This window comes from Equus caballus, chromosome X (assembly GCF_041296265.1).
Source record: "Equus caballus isolate H_3958 breed thoroughbred chromosome X, TB-T2T, whole genome shotgun sequence".
In the NCBI taxonomy this organism is placed as follows: Eukaryota; Metazoa; Chordata; class Mammalia; order Perissodactyla; family Equidae; genus Equus; species Equus caballus.
Genome location: NC_091715.1, coordinates 100701594 through 100721023, shown reverse-complemented (window position 1 = coordinate 100721023; position 19430 = coordinate 100701594). Strand labels below are relative to the sequence as shown.

The 19430-nt window shown below is 35.7% G+C and overlaps 1 long non-coding RNA gene across 1 annotated transcript in view; it reads right to left on the bottom strand.

Annotated features, from left to right (window-relative positions):
* Window positions 1–376: 376 nt before the first annotated feature.
* The window catches only part of LOC106781374 (uncharacterized), a 30503-nt gene continuing 11449 nt past the window's right edge, over window positions 377–19430 (bottom strand). The window contains exons 2-4 of the long non-coding RNA XR_001377987.3: window positions 12504–12603; window positions 7250–7455; window positions 377–502 (exon numbers count right to left, since the gene is read on the bottom strand). This is a non-coding gene — a long non-coding RNA (uncharacterized lncRNA). The remainder of the gene's footprint in view (window positions 503–7249; window positions 7456–12503; window positions 12604–19430) is intronic.

The window sequence follows — 19430 nt, the reverse complement described above, 5'->3', positions numbered from 1 at the left end:
AGCCCTATAACAAAATAGCAAAATAGACAAAATTTGTAAACAGTGTGCAAAGAAATGCAGATGGTCCATAATTACAAGAAAAAGTTCTAACTCACTAATAATTTAAATAATGCAAATAAAAGCATCTAAATGACCTTTTGCCACCTATCATATGACAAAACTTAAGTATAGAAAGAATCCAATAAAATGGAAGAAAAAATCACAGAAGAAAAGTTTAAAAACTGGCTTTGTGTGTATGTCTGGAGAAAGAGAGAGAGAGAGAGACTTAATTTTGACACAAATCAAGGAAATGGAAATACACTTAACAGTTAGACATGAATTTAAATATTCTGATGACACCAGTTATAGAGGTCAGGTGAAGAAATCAGAATTCTCAAACACTTTTTGAGAAAGTTTTAATTACTGAAATCAAGTCCCAGGGAACTTGGCATCCTGTAATGTAGGGAAACTATATCACATGTATAAAAGTAGGCTGGTAAGAGGAGATTCACTGCAGCATTGCCTGAAATAGAAAACAAAAAGTGATAAAATAAGAAGCAGTTCCAGCAATCTGTTCTTCTTATCTATGTGTTTGTTTGTTTGTTTATCTTCCACATATGAGTGAAATTATATGGTATTTGTCTTTGTCTGGTTTATTTTGCTTAGCATAATACCCTCAAGGTCCATCCATGTTGTCACAAATAGCAAGATTTCACCTTTTTATGGCTGTGTAGTATTCCATTGTGTGTGTGTGTGAGTGTGTGTGTGTGTGTGTATACACACCACATCTTCCTTATCCATTCATCCCTGATGGGCATTTTGCTTGTTTCTATGTCTTGGCTATTATTGGCAGAAGGGAAAGGAGTGGAGGAAGGGTGAAAGGGGTAAAGAGGCACAGATGGAAACTAGATTATTGGTGGTTAACATGATGCAGTCTATGTAGAAACTGAAATGCAATAAATGTACACCTGAAATTTATACAATGTTATAAGCCCATATGACCTCAATATAATAACTTTTTAAAAAGGGCACATGTGTACAGTGACAAATGGTAATTAGACTTTGAGTGGTGAACATGATGTAGTCTACACAGAAATCGAAATATACTGATGTACACCTGAAATTTATATAATGTTATAAACCAATATATATATTCTCTGACCTCCTAATGCTAGAGGGCCCAGGGTTTAATTTAATTCTTGGACCTCATCCTTTTCTATCTTCCCTCACTGGATAAATGATTTCAACTAGTTTATAAAATCTATACAGTTATGACTCCCCAAGTCCAGGTCTCACTCCTGAAATCCAGAGTAACATTATTTAACTTGCTCTGCAATTCACCTATTTCTCTTCAAAATGTTTTTTAGAGAACTTTCCATTAACTAACAAGCTTCATAATTTATTTAAATATTCCACTTCTTTAGGAAAATTTAGATTGTTTCCAACTTTCTCTTCCTCGACAGCACACAGCTATACCACATTACTTAGCATCCTTTACTGAAAGCCATGTGTATTAAGCAATTTTGGTGTCTCCTATTACATCTCTGGGCACACATTCACAGCTGTCATGGACAGTTCCCTGTGAGCTCACACCAATGGCAGCAGTGTCCTACCTCAAGCAGGCTGCCTTCACTCACATTCCTGCTTCAGATTCTTCTCATTAGCCTCAAACAGTCCTCCTAATCCCCATACAAGCCCATCCATGAATTGCAGGGGAATTAATGCCCTCAAGAGAAACCCTTAACCAACAGAACTCAGAGTGATGAATAAACTTTCCAGCCTCCCAACTTTTGGGCAGATAATTCTGGGAGACGTTTTGTATGCTTCTCAGAGATCCCAGATAAACCTAGTCCCCATTGTCTACCTACAGCAACAACGTCAATAATGCACCATTATACTGGCTTTAGCTCTTTCTTAACTCCATTCTAACTCTTACCTCACTCCTGGGATCTGCTCCCAAATAAACTACCAGCACCTAAGTTCTGCTTTTGGGTGAACCTAAACTAAAACATTGAGGAGTGGAGTTCTATCCAATGGAATGTGGACAGAAGTGATATTTGCTGCTTCTACACCTGACCTCTAAATCATCCCAAGCTATACTCCATTTCCTCACTTTCTGCCAGCAGAGAATTGATCATAGGACTCTGAAGCTCAAGGGAGTGGCAGGGATAAAAGATGGAAGGCCTGGGGTCCCTGTATCCCCACTTGCAAGAAAGGAACCTATGAGAGTCACCTGACAAGTAACACCAGTGTTAGACTGTTTTACGAGAGAAGAATAAACTTATATTAAGCTAAAGAAAAATAGCATTGTATGCTATGTCATTAGCCTATCCTGACAAGTACAATTGGGTACTATCTTTTTCTCATTGATGACAGTTTTAGAAGTTAAAAATCATTTCTCATTGTTTTCTCATAATGAGAATACAGGCATCCAGATGAAGGGAGCAGATATCTCTCTGATTTGTCTTGAGTTCAAAATTTGGGGACAGAGTTTCTCTACTTTCTTAGGTGTTTCAGAAGCTCATAAGAGCTGCTTAACATCATGCCTCTGAGCAGATCCTGATCTGGTTCTCCACACTGGGAAGACAGACAGCTTGTCTTTGACTCACCTGATGAGCTTAGTGAGAGATGGTACTAGGGCAGCAAGGTGTGGTGTTTGCATAACTACTGCTCCTGGACTGCTCAGTATGTTCATATATTTATAGGAAAATTCTGGACCTATCCTACAGTCAGCAATGAAAGAGTCCTCAGATGATGCGTTATCCAGCCATATCCACCAGGATTTCAGCTGTCTCCTGCCTCTCTGAGAGATAAAAAGCCAAGAACTACTAGCATTTCTTGACACACAAGTATTCATTCTTCTATTCACTAATAATTAAATATGTATTGAGCTTAAAATCCAAAGTATTCCATTAGAAGCATCTCATTAACTCTATAGTGGAAATAAGAGAGTAAGAAGGGGAATGAATATATGGCAAAATCCAAAGATTAAATCTGAGCAGAGATGGCTCTTTCACATTAACTTTTAAAGTCATTCAAATTTAAGGCTTTGGAGTTTTTTAAAAACCCTCTTTGGACTCCTCATCCACATTCAGCTACAAGATCTCTCTCTCTCTCCCTCTCCCTCTCTCTCCATATCTCTCCCTCTCTATTTGTCTCTCTCTCTTCCTCTTCAAAGGCAAACTTCCAGAAAGAATTTTCTGCATTTCCTGTTAACACTGTTCACTTCCAACTGACTCATCCCACTGCACTATGACTTCTGTCCTCATGTTTGCAATGAACGTGCTCTCACCATGGTCACAAGCCACCTTTTTGCCACTAGCCCAGCTGTTCTGTACGAATATTTTAACATACTGAGTGTTATTTTTAATGATCTCCTAAAATACTCACACTTGTGCAGACAGCTTCTGTTACTTAACAACAAATCTTTGACAAGTTTCCAGGCTTTGGACCATGAGGTGCTGGGGACAAACCCAAGCTGTCCTGCTCCCTGACTGAGCAGTCCTGGGCTAAGTCCTTATTCTCCCTGTCCCTCAGGTTTTCATCTATAAAATGGGGATTAACACCATATCTACCTTATACTGGTGCTGTGAGCATTAAATGACTCAATACATAAAAAGCATTTGGCATATAATACATTTTAGTCATTTTTATTTATTTTTCTATATCTTTATCAGGCATTAGTATACTTACTAACCCGATGGTATAGACTGATGTTTATCCACAGTCAATGACGTTGAGGTATGTTATTAGTAAGACAAGCAAGTCACAAAGCCAAATGTAAGATGTGATCTTATATTTGTACATAAATCTATAAATGCATGCATACGTGCATAAATATGTAAATACTTGCATAAGAAAACTACTCAAAGAATATAATGCGGATGAAAACATTAGTGGTTATTCTGGGTTGAATTGTGTCCCCCCAAAATTGTATGTTGAAGTCCTAATCCCAACTATCTCAAAATGTGACCTGATTGGGAGATAAATTCTTTACAGAGGCAATCAAATTAAAATGAGGTCATTGGGGTGGGCCCTAATCCAATATGACTGATGTCTTTATAAAAAGGGGAAATTTGGACACAAAGACACACACAGACAGAAGATGATATGAAGAGACAGAAGGAGAATGCCGTGTGAAGATGGAGGATTGGAGTGATGCATCTACAAGTCAAGAAACACTGAAGATTGCCTTCAAAGCACAAGAAGCTAGGAAGAGGCAAGGAAGAAGTCTCTTATAGGTTTCAAAGGGAGCATGACCTGTCAATACCTTGATTTTGGACTTCTAGCCTCCAAAACTACAAGACAATAGATTTCTGGGGGGTTTTATGTTTGTTTTTATTTTGGTGAGGAAGATTGGCCCTGAGATAACATCTGTTGCCAATCTTCATCCTTTTGCTTGAGGAAAATTGTCACTGAGCTAACATCTGTGCCAGTCTTCCTCTATTTTGTATGTGGGATGCCACCACAGCATGGCTTGATGAGAGGCATGTATGTCCGTACCCGGGATCTGAACCAGCGAAGCCTGGTCCTCTGAAGTGGAGCATGCAAACTTAACCACTATGCCACCAGGCTTGCCCCATGTTTTTTAAGCCACCTACTTCGTGGTACTATGTTATGACAACCCTAGGAAACAAATACAGAAGGACTTACCTTTAAGTGGTATGTTTTGGTGTTATTTTATTGTATTTCCTTTCTATGTTATATATTTTTACCTATAATACACACTTATTGGTCTTGCAACAATACAAAACAATAAAATGGTATGGAAATATAAATATTCTAAGTTCTACTAACAGGAAATTAACTCAGCTTTCAAATGGGGAATACTCCTGAGGCATAGGAAGGGAGACAAGATAAGGGAGAACTTTCAAAGCATAACAGGACACATTTCCCCAAAATTCCTAACCACACTGAGGTTATTATCAATATTTGAAGTTTCTGCCTAGTTAACTGAGAAAAAAACATGGTACCTCAGCTTGTTTTATTTTGCTTTGCCTTGAATAACAGTAAGGTTGAAGATCTTGTCATATGAGAGGCAGTAGTATATCCTGGTTAGATGTATGGGCTCAGGAGCAACACAGCATATCTTACACTTGCCACTTGCTAGACGTGCCGTCAGTTCATTATGTTTAAAGTTGAGCAACCAGAGCTCCTCCCCATAGGTTGTGGTGAGGATGAAATGAGTAAGTACAGAGTTGGCACTTATAACAGTATCAGACACTAAGGAAGTTAGCAATAAAAATTAACCATTACTATCATTATTTTCATGCCAGAATTGACCATTAGTGTTTCTATTGTGATTTTAGTCATGTAGGTTTATATTGATTGGCATAGATTGACATTCATAATATGATGTTTATATAAATAAATCAGTTTGCAAAACTGTAAGTAGGATATCATCTCATTGCTACTCTTAAATATATGTGGTTATAATTGCATAGAATTCCTGACAACAATATGTACACTCAAATGATAACAGTGCTTATCCATGAATAGTAGACTTTTAAGATTTCTAATGATTTTTTTCCTTTCCTGAATTTTCTATTTTTATCTACAATGAGAGTGTCTTGGTTTTGAAAGTGAAAAAACGAACAAATGTCTACCTAACTATTTCCATAGAAAAGTGGATCAGTGTCAGAATGTGGAACATCCCCAAGGCAAAGGAATTAGGTAATAAGGTGGTCCTAGAATTAACTTATGACTTTACCACATGACAGTCCCCTTTTGGCAGCTTCAGGGAAATTACAGGTGCCTAGAGGAAGAGTAAGCACAGTATGTCTCTCAAATAAACCTTATATTCCATAGTCAGACAATGTCGCCACTTCCCTGGATTTTAGTGAAGGTCATGAGATGAAAGTATTTTCACAACATACTTCTTCCCGAGGTCTCCCAAATATAGTCCCTTGAACTGAAAGCAGGCTCATCAGTTTAACCACCCAGTTAGCCAAGCAGTGAACACCTCAGGGGAGGGGATGGGTAAGTGTCTGCGTGAGATGGCCCAGAGCTCAGCCCCATGACTTGAGAAGGGTGAATGCTTTAACAGCAGGATTCAGGGGAAAAGTTTAGTCATAGGCTTACTCAGCCCAGGGCCCCAGGGTACCAACTCATGTGAATTAAATCACCTTTGAAGTACCTTCCTTGTGGAATTAAAAATAATAAAAGGAAAGGACAATACACACATGCCAAGCACTTGTAAGACAAAATAAGCTCAAGTTCAAAATGAGATGCATCCGTAAACCAGCTAAAAGTTACGGGTGTTGGTCTGGACACATGGTAACTAACTGTCTGCAATCACTGTCTTCTCTCAGCAGGGTGGCCCAGATCAGATTCTAGATGTTCAGGCCTAGATGAGTAACAGTGTGAATAAATGACAGAAAATTAGGCTTGGACAAATGGGAAGATGTTTAATGTTCAGGATACACTGAGACATTGTTTTGGGCTAGCTGGTAGCAGGGAAACTCAGTTTGAACACATCAGGGAAAAAAGTGATTGAAAATAATATATGTGGATTCTGTTAATGCTCTTTACAGCATATAAACTTAAAAACATGGATGTGTCTGATGCTGGCCCAGAGTATATGGGGTTAAAACCAAAGCACTCTTTCCCTGCTTACCCCCTGGCTCCCTGGCTCCAGAATCCATTATTCCTCATGGAGACAGACACAGCCAAGGATAACTACCTGGATTCCATATCATCTCCCCCTCCTCCCTGCAAACAGTGTCGCAAGGCCTAATGCAGGCTGGTGGGATGGCTCTGACCAGCAAGGCCACTGACTCCCTCCACGACCCCATCTACAAGCAGCCACATTCCTTACAAACCTTTAAAACCCCTCGCCTCCCCTCTTTCGGGGAGATGAGATGAAATGAAGCAAATTTCAAAGAAAATTTGAAACTCACTCTCATCTCCTGGCTAATGTCATCCAAAATAAAAACCTTTTCCTTTCTATAAGCCTGGCATTTCAGTTTTTATTTGGCACCTCTGTGTGGCGGGTAAAGAAACTATGTTTGTAGGCGGTAACGATCTGGCAAGCCAGCCAGGAGGCCCTTGCCCTTGGCTCCACAGCCCCAGGCCAACTGGGATTTTCTGGGAAGCAGTCCAGCAGCTGCCTAGGTGATTTGCCCTAGGGACTGTCCCCAGTACTTTCCATCTGACGCAGCACAGTTGACCCTAGGCACATTTTCTGATGGCAAGGAAACAGGTTCTAGTTGGTTGGTTTGTTTGCTCTTCATTCTGATGAGTCAATAGACTCTGAAATAGAGTAACTCACCTTGGGGACGCCCATGAAGTTCCTTCTCCTCCTCTGAGGTCCCTTCCATTCATGAAAGGGCCATCTTGGGTCCTTTCTGTTCACAGAGGGGCCATCTGGGGTCACATCCGGAGTGGAAATAGTTGTAGGACTTTCTACCCTCCATCTGGGAACTGGCTCACTGGCATCTGGCTTTTCTGTGTCTGGATCTGTGTGTCTCTCTGTCTCTGTGTATCAGAATGGGAAACATGCAGTCTGTCTCCAAGCAGAGACCATTGGGGCTGATTCTAAGTAGATGGTCTAATTATAGTCATAAGCCAATGTCTAAAAGGGATCATTTCCTTTTGTAACATGCATGACCACCATATTCTTTAAATTCTGGAGAGAAAATGGCCAAACAATCGATGCTTAAGTTGGAAAATTTTAGAGAGCTCTCGTCATAAACAGCTGTTTTATTGGTACCTATGAAAAGCCCAAATTAAAAGGAAAATATAATGATTAGTCTTAAAAACTTAATCAAACTTGGGGTCTCAGCTTCTTCTTGTGGTTTTACAGATGCTAATAAAAACATTAAGTTAACAAAGAAAAATCAAAAGGGGAAGAGTCACAAGACTCATCCCAACAGGATGAAAACCCTTAACTAGTTATTAAAAAGTAGAGTGGGATAAATGGAACAGACGTAAATAAAGTTAAAATGAAGGTTTTAATAAAACACTGCCTAAGGTTAAGTGGGCTAAAGGAATCCCTTTATTGACCCACCAATATTAAAGGACATGAGATAAACGTCTTCTATTCACTCCAGTTTAAAAAATTTTACAAAGTCAGGAAGCAAAAATCACAGTGGAAAACCTGACCAGCAATTGTTTGGGGCAACAGCTAGGTTGCTCAAGTTTGTAAGACTATAAAGATTAAAGCATTTAAACTAATATTATATGAAGAGGTTATGTCAATTTTGCCTAAATGTTTTTTTGGGAATAGATGTTATGTCTATCTGGAATTGCTTCCCCTACACAATATTGCAAAACTAAAACTTGTTAATAGAATTCTAAAGTAAGTTATAATTGAAAGTATGAGTTGATAAAATTAAGATAAAGTTTTTAAAAATTGGTATATTTAAATGGGCTTTATATAAAATAATTCCATCTCTTTTGCCTGATTCTATCATACATTATGTTGTGGGGATAAACATTATGTCTCACTGGGGAATGTTTTCCCTGCCTAATATAGTAAGAACATATAAATCCACCCTTCAGGCTATGTTAAACATACTAAAGGAGATCTCACTTTAAAATAGCCCAAATGGGACAATTTCACTTTACTCAAGCTGATGTACGCAATTGGAAAAAGCCAGCTACAACAATGGGAAGCCTGTTTTAATCTTTTGAAGCTTCTAAATAAAATCATAAATACTTTACTGCCTCTTTAAGGAAAAACAAATAATTAAGCATGCCAGCAGCTGGCAGGCTGAAGCCAAATCTGCTGCTTCTCTCTCCTCTCTCACTGAAATTTGCCAATTGAACTCCCCCAAAATTCCTGATCTAAAATTAAACAAGTAAAAATAAGTAAACCTTTGAGATAATTTGGAATTGTAATGACCATTCTGGGCAACCTCTGTTTCAGATGAATCTACATTAAGGGTCACCCTTAAAAGAGAGAATTCAAAATCTCTCATAATGGAATACAGTCTTTGATTAATATACAGAAATTTATAAAAGACAAAGTTATTTAACATGATATAAAATGATCTTTGGTAAATAAAAGTCTGTTTAAGTTTGCTGGTTTGATTTAAAATAGGCATGTCCACAAAGTTATCAGCATTAGATATGATGCAGACATACAGCCTGGGTTTACCAGTCAAATGAGCTCATGTCATCTCTGTTAGAAAATTTATCAGCAAAACTAATAACTCAGTATAATAGCTGATTTTGTTTAAGGTCTCATGAGGTTTTTATAGACCATTTAAATATAATTGTTGAGAACAGGTAAACTAAATAAATGTAAAGGATGAAGGTTTTTGGAGAAACTTTAACAATAATTATGTGTTATGATGTATGTACTTAAAACGACTTAAGATGATGGTTAACTACTTTAATGTTACATGATTTTTTTGAGTAATTAGTACATAATTGTTAAAACTGGGTAAAAGTTTTTAAGTACAATAATTATGTTTTATGGTCTATGTACTTAAAAAACAGCTTTCAAAATCTTTTTGGAAACAAACTTTATAGTTTAGTAAGTTAAGTTAAATAACAAAATCTGTTGAGTATCTGGGTCATTTTCAGAGAGGCTGGAACACTGAAACATTATTGCTGAAGATGTCTATCTACTTTGGCTTCTTATTACAGAAAAACTAAAAAGTATTTGGGTCTATTAATAAACAAACCTTGTGTTTAATTACTACAAAGTAACACGTTTCTAAAAATTATAGAAGGTATTTGTAAATTTGTCAAGCTACAGAATGCTAATGTGAACAAGGGTTTATAATTACTTACTTGGTTTTTATTTAGAAATTAAGGTTTCCAAGGGTTAAAAATTCTAATTAATATATGTAATTAAAGCTACTAAAAATTAATAAAGAAAAAATCTTTGTATTCAAGGAAAGTAAAATGTATGTTTTCAGTAATAAGGTATAAATAATGGAAATATTTTTGTTTGTTGGGTTATAAACAAAAAGATAAATTTGTCTAAAGTACTGAGACTAATTCTAAATGTAAAAAAGTAAGTGACAAAAGGTTTATGAAAGTAAAACCCAGAAGACTTTTATGCCTGGTCAAGTTGGCTACGATGAAAGTAAATCCAATCAAATAAATACATTTTAATGCCCAAAGTAAACTGGTAAAAAATTAAAACTGAGTCTTTCTTAAAAAAGATAATTTTCCTGAACTTTCAGTCTACTCGATTAAAAAAATTATAAGAGGTTTTTTCTTTAAGTATTCTACCAAAAGGATAAGGATTTTATGTTTTATCAAAATAAATTTCCTATATTGTCTTTGTCAGGTCCTTAATCACAGACACTAAGGTTTTTCTTACAATTATTTGATTCTCTGCATTCGCCTAAAATTCTTTAACTGTCACCATGGTTAAAGGGATAATTAAACATTGCTTCATGGAGACCTATAATATTACATGGGTAAATGTTATTGATATAAATGTTTAAAAATTGTATAAGGTTACTAAAATTCTGCTGTGTCCTGATCGTCAGCCATAATTCTGGTTGTTGTCTCGGAATGTTATGTGTCACCAAAAATAGCCAAGTTTCCTTTTCAATTGCCATTTTTAAGTCTTTTATTATTTACAGACAGTTGTTTTACTCTGAGGTTTTTAGAAATATGTTTTATCTTCAGAGGAGTTCATGAAAAGGACTCTGGCACTTACTCTAGAATACAGGTTTCTGATAAATGTTCAGACTGTAAAACTAAACTGGGTAAGAAATTACAGAACTCTAACAGAAAAACTGATGACCTCATAGGACTGCTGACAAGATCAAGAACTAATCACACAGAAGTGAATGAACTAACAGGGATGATTATAATTTTTATGACTTCTTGTTTGAAATATTGCTTATTTTTTAATATTTTGTGTTTTGTTATCTCATATTTAAGGAAATATTTTTCTTTTTCCTCTCATGCTAACTATGACTTATAGCAATTTGATAAAATTATACATTTATAAACAAAATGGAAACATTTATCTTTTTCTCCCATCTGATCCCTCCAGAATTTGGAAACTCTTGATGAATAAGTAATCTTATTTTCATGGCTGTATAATTGTTTGCATAAGTTCAATAAAAACCTGTTCTTCTTATAACAGGACACAATTGGAAACACTGGTTATATTACCAAGGCTTTGACTGGAACATCATATTGGAGAAAAACATACAGACTTGGATATGACAAGACAGCTTTTGAGGAAAGAAGGTTGATTTCTGGAATAAAACCACTTGGAAATATTGACCTGGCACCTTGCTTATGGGTTCCCAGTAACCTGCTAAGATTTAGTAAAGAATGTCACTCCTTCTGGCAGGAGCAAGGAACTCAATATTTTGGGTACCTCGTGAAGAGAGGAACTCACCCAAATCTGTAGGTATTGCAAGTGGGGTCTGATGACAAGTCCTTGGCTTGTCTTTTCTGGTCTTAAGAGGCCTTTAAAGTTAAATCTGAGATTCCTTATAAAAAGTTCCAGCAAAGCAGATTTAAAAGAACCTATGTGATCAATCACTATTCTTACAGTACTTATGTAAATAATTGGGCCAAATATATTAAAACTAAACTTATTTTACAACCAGTGGGTCTTAATTTGGCTATGTTTGGTAAAATTGAGGGTGATTTTAAAGAGAAAAATTATGTTTCAATAGAGACTATAATACACATTAATGGGTATAGGATTTTGGTTCTGTTGTCTTTGAGGTTTTTGTTTTACATCTGTAAATGCAACTAGATCCTAAATTCTTCTAGTCTCCTGAAATATCTGAAGTAACAAACCTCCAAACTAATGTTTTCCATTTTTTCTGTCATTTTGACTTAAAATCATTAAAAAGTGAATCTGCTCTTTTTCCTGAAGCTTTACAAACTGGAGCTGGACAACTTAATGTAAACTTAAGAGAGATTCATGTCTGTTGCTGTGTAGCCCACTCAGAAAAATACCTGAGTGCCTGGTGACACCATTAGAGACATTCAAACCACAAAAGATGCTTTGACCCTGACTTATAGGAATCTTGACTGGCTGCACCCTGGGCTCAGGAACTGATTTATAATTTGCTCCAACCATTAACCTTGTTTTTTTTTCTTCTCTAGAAATACTTCTTATTAAATACCTGGTTACTTACTTATGCAATACAGGCCTATTGCATATTTGGAAGCCCACCTGTATCACTGCCTTATGAAAAGACTGGTTCAACAAGATGAAACAACCTAGGCCCCAATTCAGCAGGAAGTAGCCAAATCAGTCATTGTCCCAAATCCCTCAAGATTGAAAAATGAACATAAAATAGGGGGAAATTGATGCTGGCCTTGATATCAGTTCCCCTACATTAAACCCAACATATATGGGGTTAAAACTAAAGCACTCTTTCCCTGCTTACTCCCCAGCTCCCTGGCTCCAGAATCCATTATCTGCCATGGAGACAGACACGCTGGCTGATGTCATCCAAAAGAAAAACTCTTTCCTTGCCATAAGCCTGGCCTTTCAGTTTTTATTTGGCCCCGCTTGTGTGGCAGGTAAAGAACCTATGTAAGTGGTAACATGTCTATTTTAGAAGCTCTGAAAAAGAATATACATTGAAAGGAAGGCATATATGCAGGTCACACTGTCAAGATGTTCTGTGCATTTATTCTTCCTTCTGTTTCTTCCTCCTTTTATATCATTTATCCAGGCATCTGTAGATAAATACATGCAACAAAAAATACCATATTTCACTTAGGCATATATAAATATGTAATAAAACTACAAAGAATGGTTTTAAGAATGAAAAACCAAAATTCTTTTAAATTATTACCTTTTTTTTTTTTGGTAAGGAAGATTGACCCTGAGCTAACATCTGTTGCCAATCTTCCTCTTTTTGCTTGAGGAAGATTGGCCCTGAGCTAACATCTGTGCTAATCTTCTATTTTGTATATGGGTCATCACTACACATGGCTTGATGAACAGTGTGTAGGTCCATGCCCAGGATCCAAATCCACAAACCCCAGGCTGCTGAGATAAAGCCTGTGAACTTAACCACTATGCCACCAGGCCAGCCCCTATAATGGTCACCTCTGAGCAAGGAGACTAATACAATCATAGAAGACTTTAAAGTGAGTTTAGACTATGTATGTAATGTTTTGCTTCTTAAATTGAGCATATAGAAGTCTGTTTTATTATTTTCTATAACTCTTTGAATATCTGAAATATTTAATAACAAGAAATGTTTCTATGAGTTTTGATTCTGATTTTTAAAATGATCCCTACTAATTTAGAAAATGTGGAAAACATAGTAAAGTCCAGAGATAAATATGTAATTAATTGGTAACACCACCACTCATTAATTTTTAAAAAATGTATTATATCTGGCATTGCCTCCTATTATTGTATCTATGTATGCATAAAACAACAAATATATGTATATCTTCTGTAAAATTAAGATTATACATAATTTTAAGCATCTTGCCTTTTTCAGTCATCATGACAGCCTAGGGTATTAATTTGCATTTCTTTAGCTATTGTAATGTGGTATATTTTAGAAAGTATTTATGAATATATATATAATCTTTTAATGTAAATTATCTTCTGATATCATTTGCCTATCTGATATTTATTGTGTATATGTACACAATATGTACATATACAAAAATATATATAATTTATGTGTGGATAATCCATATGACAGAACTGAGCCCAAAGTACCAAACACATTGGTCATATCAAATACATGTAAATAGGCTTAACTCATCTGTTAAAAGAAAAAAATTTTTCATATTTCCTATTGAAGCAAAATCCAACATGATGCTTTTTCAAGAGATATACCTAAGAAAAGATAGTCAGATAGTTTAAAATTTAAAAATAAGCAAACATATATCAGGTAGTTACAAATAGAAATAAAGCAGAGGCTACAATCTTGATATTTAAGGAGGAAGAATTGAGACCAAAATTGATTTAAAAATTTTTCTTAAAAGGCACACGATAATTGTAAAGGCTAAACTTCACAATGAAGATGTGCTGTTTATATTTATGTACACAGACACATAGTAAAAATACTCATAAAGTAAAAACTACAAGAGGTATAAGAAGTAATAGAAAGAAACACACTAACAGTAGATGATTCCACTATACTTCCCTCAATTCAAGAATATTCAAGTGGAAAAAAAATTTATAAGTATAGAGAAGCTTTAAAGAACATAATCCAAAGAGTAGATCTTATGTATTGAACTCTGATGCCTGATATTAGAGAACACAACTACATTTCAGATACACATGAAATACTTATGAAAATTGACTGTATCTGAGGCTCTCAGACAAATTTGGGACAAAATGGAAATAGATTAAAATTGCACAATTTGATCACAAAAATGATAATGAAAATATAACAAATCAAAATCTACAGCTAAAGCTGTTGTCAGAGGAAATTTTCATAGCATTAAATTGGCAATATGAGAATAAAAATTAAAATAAATGAATTTAATATTCAATTCAAAAGCCTTATAAAGAAGCACAGTATAACTAAAAGAATACAGAAGGAAAGAATCATTAAAGTTAAAAGTAGAAATGAAAGTGTTAGAAAAAACTACTGAAGAACTTATACAGGTTTACCTTGAAATCATCAACAAAATAAACATATCACAGTGTAAGCTAATGAAGAAAATAGAGCGAAATGAAAATACAAAAAATTTAAAATGACAGAGGAGAAATAGTGATCCAATCAAAGTAAATTTTTAAGACTCCTAAGTGAATAATTTGTAAAACTTTATTTGTATACATTTGAAAATACAGATAAAATATATAAATTTTTAGAAAAATGCAACTTACAAAAATTGACCCCAGGAAAGACAGAAAGTTCAAACAAACTAGTTACATAGAAGAAATAGATAAATTGGTTAAATTTGTCCCCTGAAAAAGTACCAGGCCCAGATGCCTCCACAGGAGAATTCTACTAAACCTTTAAAGGTAAGATAATGCCAATGCTTCTTAAATTATTCCAAGGATATAGAAAAGAAGAAACACTTCCAAATTCTTATGGTGAACCGAGTATATAATTGATTCCAAAACCTAATAAAGATTGCATCAAAAATGAAAATTATAGAACAATTTCATATATTAATATGAAGGAAGATTCTTAAGTAAAATATTAGCAAATACAAGCCAATAACACATAAAAATGTAGCTCATAACATTGTGGAGCTTATTCTAAGAACGCAAGGGTTTTTCAATATCAGGAAATCCATTAACACATCTAGTGTAATAATTGAGTCAAGGAGAAAAATGTCCACTTCCATAGATGCAGAAAAGGTATTTGAAAGAATCAACACCCATTCATGTTTAAAAAACAAGCTCACTTAAATAGGAATCAATGGTCTCTTTCTTAACATGACACTTCAGCCAAAAAGCCAGCCTCCTATTAATTGGAGAAACACTGGAGGCTTTCCTGATAAAGACAAGAAGAAAACGTGAAATTTATATCTTACATTTGACACTGTGTGGGAGGTATTATGCAATTCAATTAATGAGAGTAAGCAATTAGAAGCAAAAAGAAGAGGTAAAATAACAATGAATCAAGTGAATGAGAAGACAAGCCAGAGACTGGGAGAAAATACTACTATACTTCTAAATCAGATATCTGATAAAAGACCAATATCCAAAATATAAAAAGAACTTTTAGGACTCAAAAATAAGAAAATGAACAACCCAATTTTAAAATGGGCCAATGATATGAACAGATTCCTCACTAAAGAAGACATAGAGATGGCAAAGTAGCATATAAAAACATGCTCAACATCATATATCATTAGGGGATTGCAAATTAAAACAATGAGATACCATTACACACCTATCAGAATGGCAAAAATCCAAAACACTGACAACACCAAATGCTGGGAAGGATATGAAGCAACAGGAACTCTCATTCACTGCTGGTAGGAATGCAAAATGGCACAGCCACTTTGGAAGACTGTGTGGCAGTTTCTTACAGAACTATACAAACTATCACCATATGATCCAGCAGTTACAGTCTTTGGAGTTGAAAACTAACGTCCACACAAAAACCTGCACAAGGATGTTTACAGCAGCTTTATTCATAATTGCCAAAACTTGGAAGAAATCAATATGTTCTTCAGTAGGTGAATGGATAAATACACTGTGGTACATGCAGACAATGGAATATTATTCAGTGCTAAAAATAAAGGAGCTATCAAACCACAAAAACACATGGATAAAATGTAGATGCATATTACTTAGTGAAAGAAGCCAATCTGAAAAGGCTACATACTGTACGATTCCAACTATATGACATTCTGAAAAAGTGAAAATTATGGAGACCATAAAAACATCAGTAGTTGCCAGGAGTTTAGGGGAAGGAAGGGCTGAATAGACAGAGCATAGGGAATTTTTAGGGCAGTGAAACTATCCTGTATACTACCATAATGATGGATACATGTAACTATACATTTTTCCAAACTCAAAAAATGTAAACCACCAAGAGTGAACCCTAGTGTAAACTATGAACTTTGATTGATTATGAGGTGTCAATGTTGGCTCATTGACTGTAACAAATATACCAAACTCAGGTAGGATGTTGATGGTAGGGGAGGCTGTGTGTTTGGAGGGAAGGAAGTATGTAAGAACTCTACGTTCTGCTCAATTTTGCTCTGAATCTAAAATTTCTGTAAAAATAGTTATCAATTTTAAAAAAAGAAGTGGCAAACAATTAACTGGGTTTTCTGTGAGAAAAAAAGAAATGAAAATCAGGTGTTCTGTTTTTTGTAAAAAAGGCTAGTGACCTTTTTTATTTTTATTTTTTGCTGGGAAAGATTCACCCTGAGCTAACAGCTATTGCCAATATTCCTCTCTTTTTTTTTTTTCCTCCCCAAAGCACCGGTGAATAGTTGTAGATTCTAGCTGTAAGCCCTTCTAGTTATTCTATGTGAGCTGCCACCACAGCATGGCTACTGACAGATGTGTGGTGTGGTTCTGTGCCCAGGAACCAAACCCAGGCTGCTGAAGTGGAGCATGCCAAACTTTAACCACTAGGCCATCAGGGCTAGCTCTCAGAGGTTATTTTTAAAATGAGAATTCCAGAATGACTTAGTACTTTATAACTTAGTACTCTAAGTAAACTATGACTTAGCACTCTAAACTATAAATATTTGTATTTATAATTTGATTTAAAAGTAAATATTGAATAATTAAACAGTTCTTTCTGACAGCCCCCCTTGCAAAAAAAAAAAAAAAAAGACAACTCAAGTAATGGGCTCAAAAGCAGAATGAAAAAGAAGGAAGAAAGAATCAGTAAAGTTAAAAACAGAGAATAAAAATTACCTAATCTAAGCAACAGAGGAAAAATAGACCAAAAATAAAAGAAGAAAGCCTCGGGGACTTGTGAGACTATAAAAAGAAGATTTAACATTTATGTCATTGATGTCTTGGAAGGAGAGAAGAAATAGGATATGGGTGAAAAAGTATTCAAAGAAATAATGTTTGAAGACTTTACAAATTTTCAAGAAGCTAAGTGAATCCAAAATAAGAGAAACCAAAAGAAATCTACAAAAAGACAAATAATAATTAAATATCAGAAAACTAAATACAAAGAAAAAATCCTAAAAGCAGTGAGAGAGAAATGATGCTTTACCTGTAGAAGAAAAACAGTTTGAACCACAATAAATTCCTTATCAGAAACAATAAAATTCAGAAGGAAGTGTGGGGACCTAGAATTGGCCACCCCAAGATATGTCTCTTTGGCATCAGGATTATTTGAGGCTCATTGCTTTTGATAAACTGGGACAGGCAAGGAGGCTCTGAGGAATGGAACTTGCCCTTTGTTAGGACACGTTTACATTTGTAAGGTAAATCTCTATCTGTAAAAGGCGCCTCCCTCTCTGTACCAGGAAGAAGAAAGGCGATGACCTACTCTCCAAAAACTCTTAATCAATACCAAAGGCAAGGACTTAAAATCTGCATTTTATTGTGCTAGTCTGGTAACCTCCTGTAACTGACTTCCCTCCCCCTCCCAACGTTGGCATCTCCTTAAAGATTAAGCATCTTTCTTTAGGCTGGGAACCGACTGCGGCGCTCATCTGTGACCCCCCCCCAGCCCGAGGCAACACACCTGCCACCCTGCGGCGCTCACTGAGACAGCAGACCTATCTGCCATTTCCATCAAGCGCTGTGCTGACAGAGCAGCCTCGTGACTATTGTAAAAGGGACTTTTCAATCACATGTGAAACACCCTGTTTGGGGCTATATAACCACTCTGTGCACCCCACTTCTTCGGTGCCCTTTCTTCCTTCGGGAAGAAAGGCCCCGGGCCATGGTTCCTCAGAAAGCTTTGTTTAATTTTCTCTTGCTATTCTGTCTCATGTGAATTTAATTCGTTCTCCAGCTAGACGAACCCCCATTTGGGGAGAGGAAATGTCCTCCTCCCCTACAGAAGTGACACATTTTTCGCATACTGAAAGTAAAAAACTGTGAGCCCTGGAATCTATATCCAGCTAGATTATCCTTCAGAAATGAAGGAGAAATAAAGACATTTTCATATGAAGGAAAACTAAGAATTTCTCACCAGTAGATGTACCCTAAAACAATGGTTAATGGATGTTCTTAAAAGAGAAAGGAACAGATAGAAGAAACATTGGAGCAGTAGGAAGGAAGGAGGAAGAACAGAAGAGCAAAAATATGAGTAAAAACAATAGATTTTACTTCTCCTCTTGAGATTTATAAATGATGTTTGAGGGATGAAGCAAAAAATATAACATTGTTTGATGTGGCTCTCAATGTATGTAAAGGAAATATTTAAGACAATTCTATATAAATGATGGAGGGTAAAGGGGCTTAAAAGGAGGTAAAGTTTCTACACTTCAATAGAATTGGTAAAATGTCAACAACAGACAGTGATGATGTATCTACAGCCAAAAATCTATACAGACAGATATATTCAAAAAACCAATAAACAAATAAAACTGGAATTCTAAAAATCTGTTCAAGTAACCTATAGGAAAGCAGGGAAAAGAGAACAGAGAAACAAAAAACAGAGGGAAAAAACAGAAAACAAAAAATAAAATTACAATCTTTTAAAAAAAATTTTTATTGTGGTCTAAATAGTTTATAACATTGTGAAATTTCAGTTGTACATTCATATTTGTCAAACACTATATAAATGGGCCCCTGCATCCCTTGTGCCCACCCTCCCCCCACTTGCCCCTGGTAACCACTAAATTGTTCTCTTTGTCAGTAAATTTGTTTATAGTCTACATATGAGTGAAGTCATACGGTGTTTGACTTTCTCTGTCTGGCTTATTTCACTTAGCATGATTTGCCCTCGAGGTCCATCCAGGTGGTCGCAAATGGGACAATTATGTCTTTTTTTATGGATGAGGAGTATTCCCTGTATATATTTACCACATCTTCTTTATCCAATCATCAGTCATTGGGCACTTGGGATGCTTCCATGTCTGGGCTATTGTGAATGACGCTGCAATGAACATAGGAGTTCATAAGTCTCTTTGTATTGATGATTCAA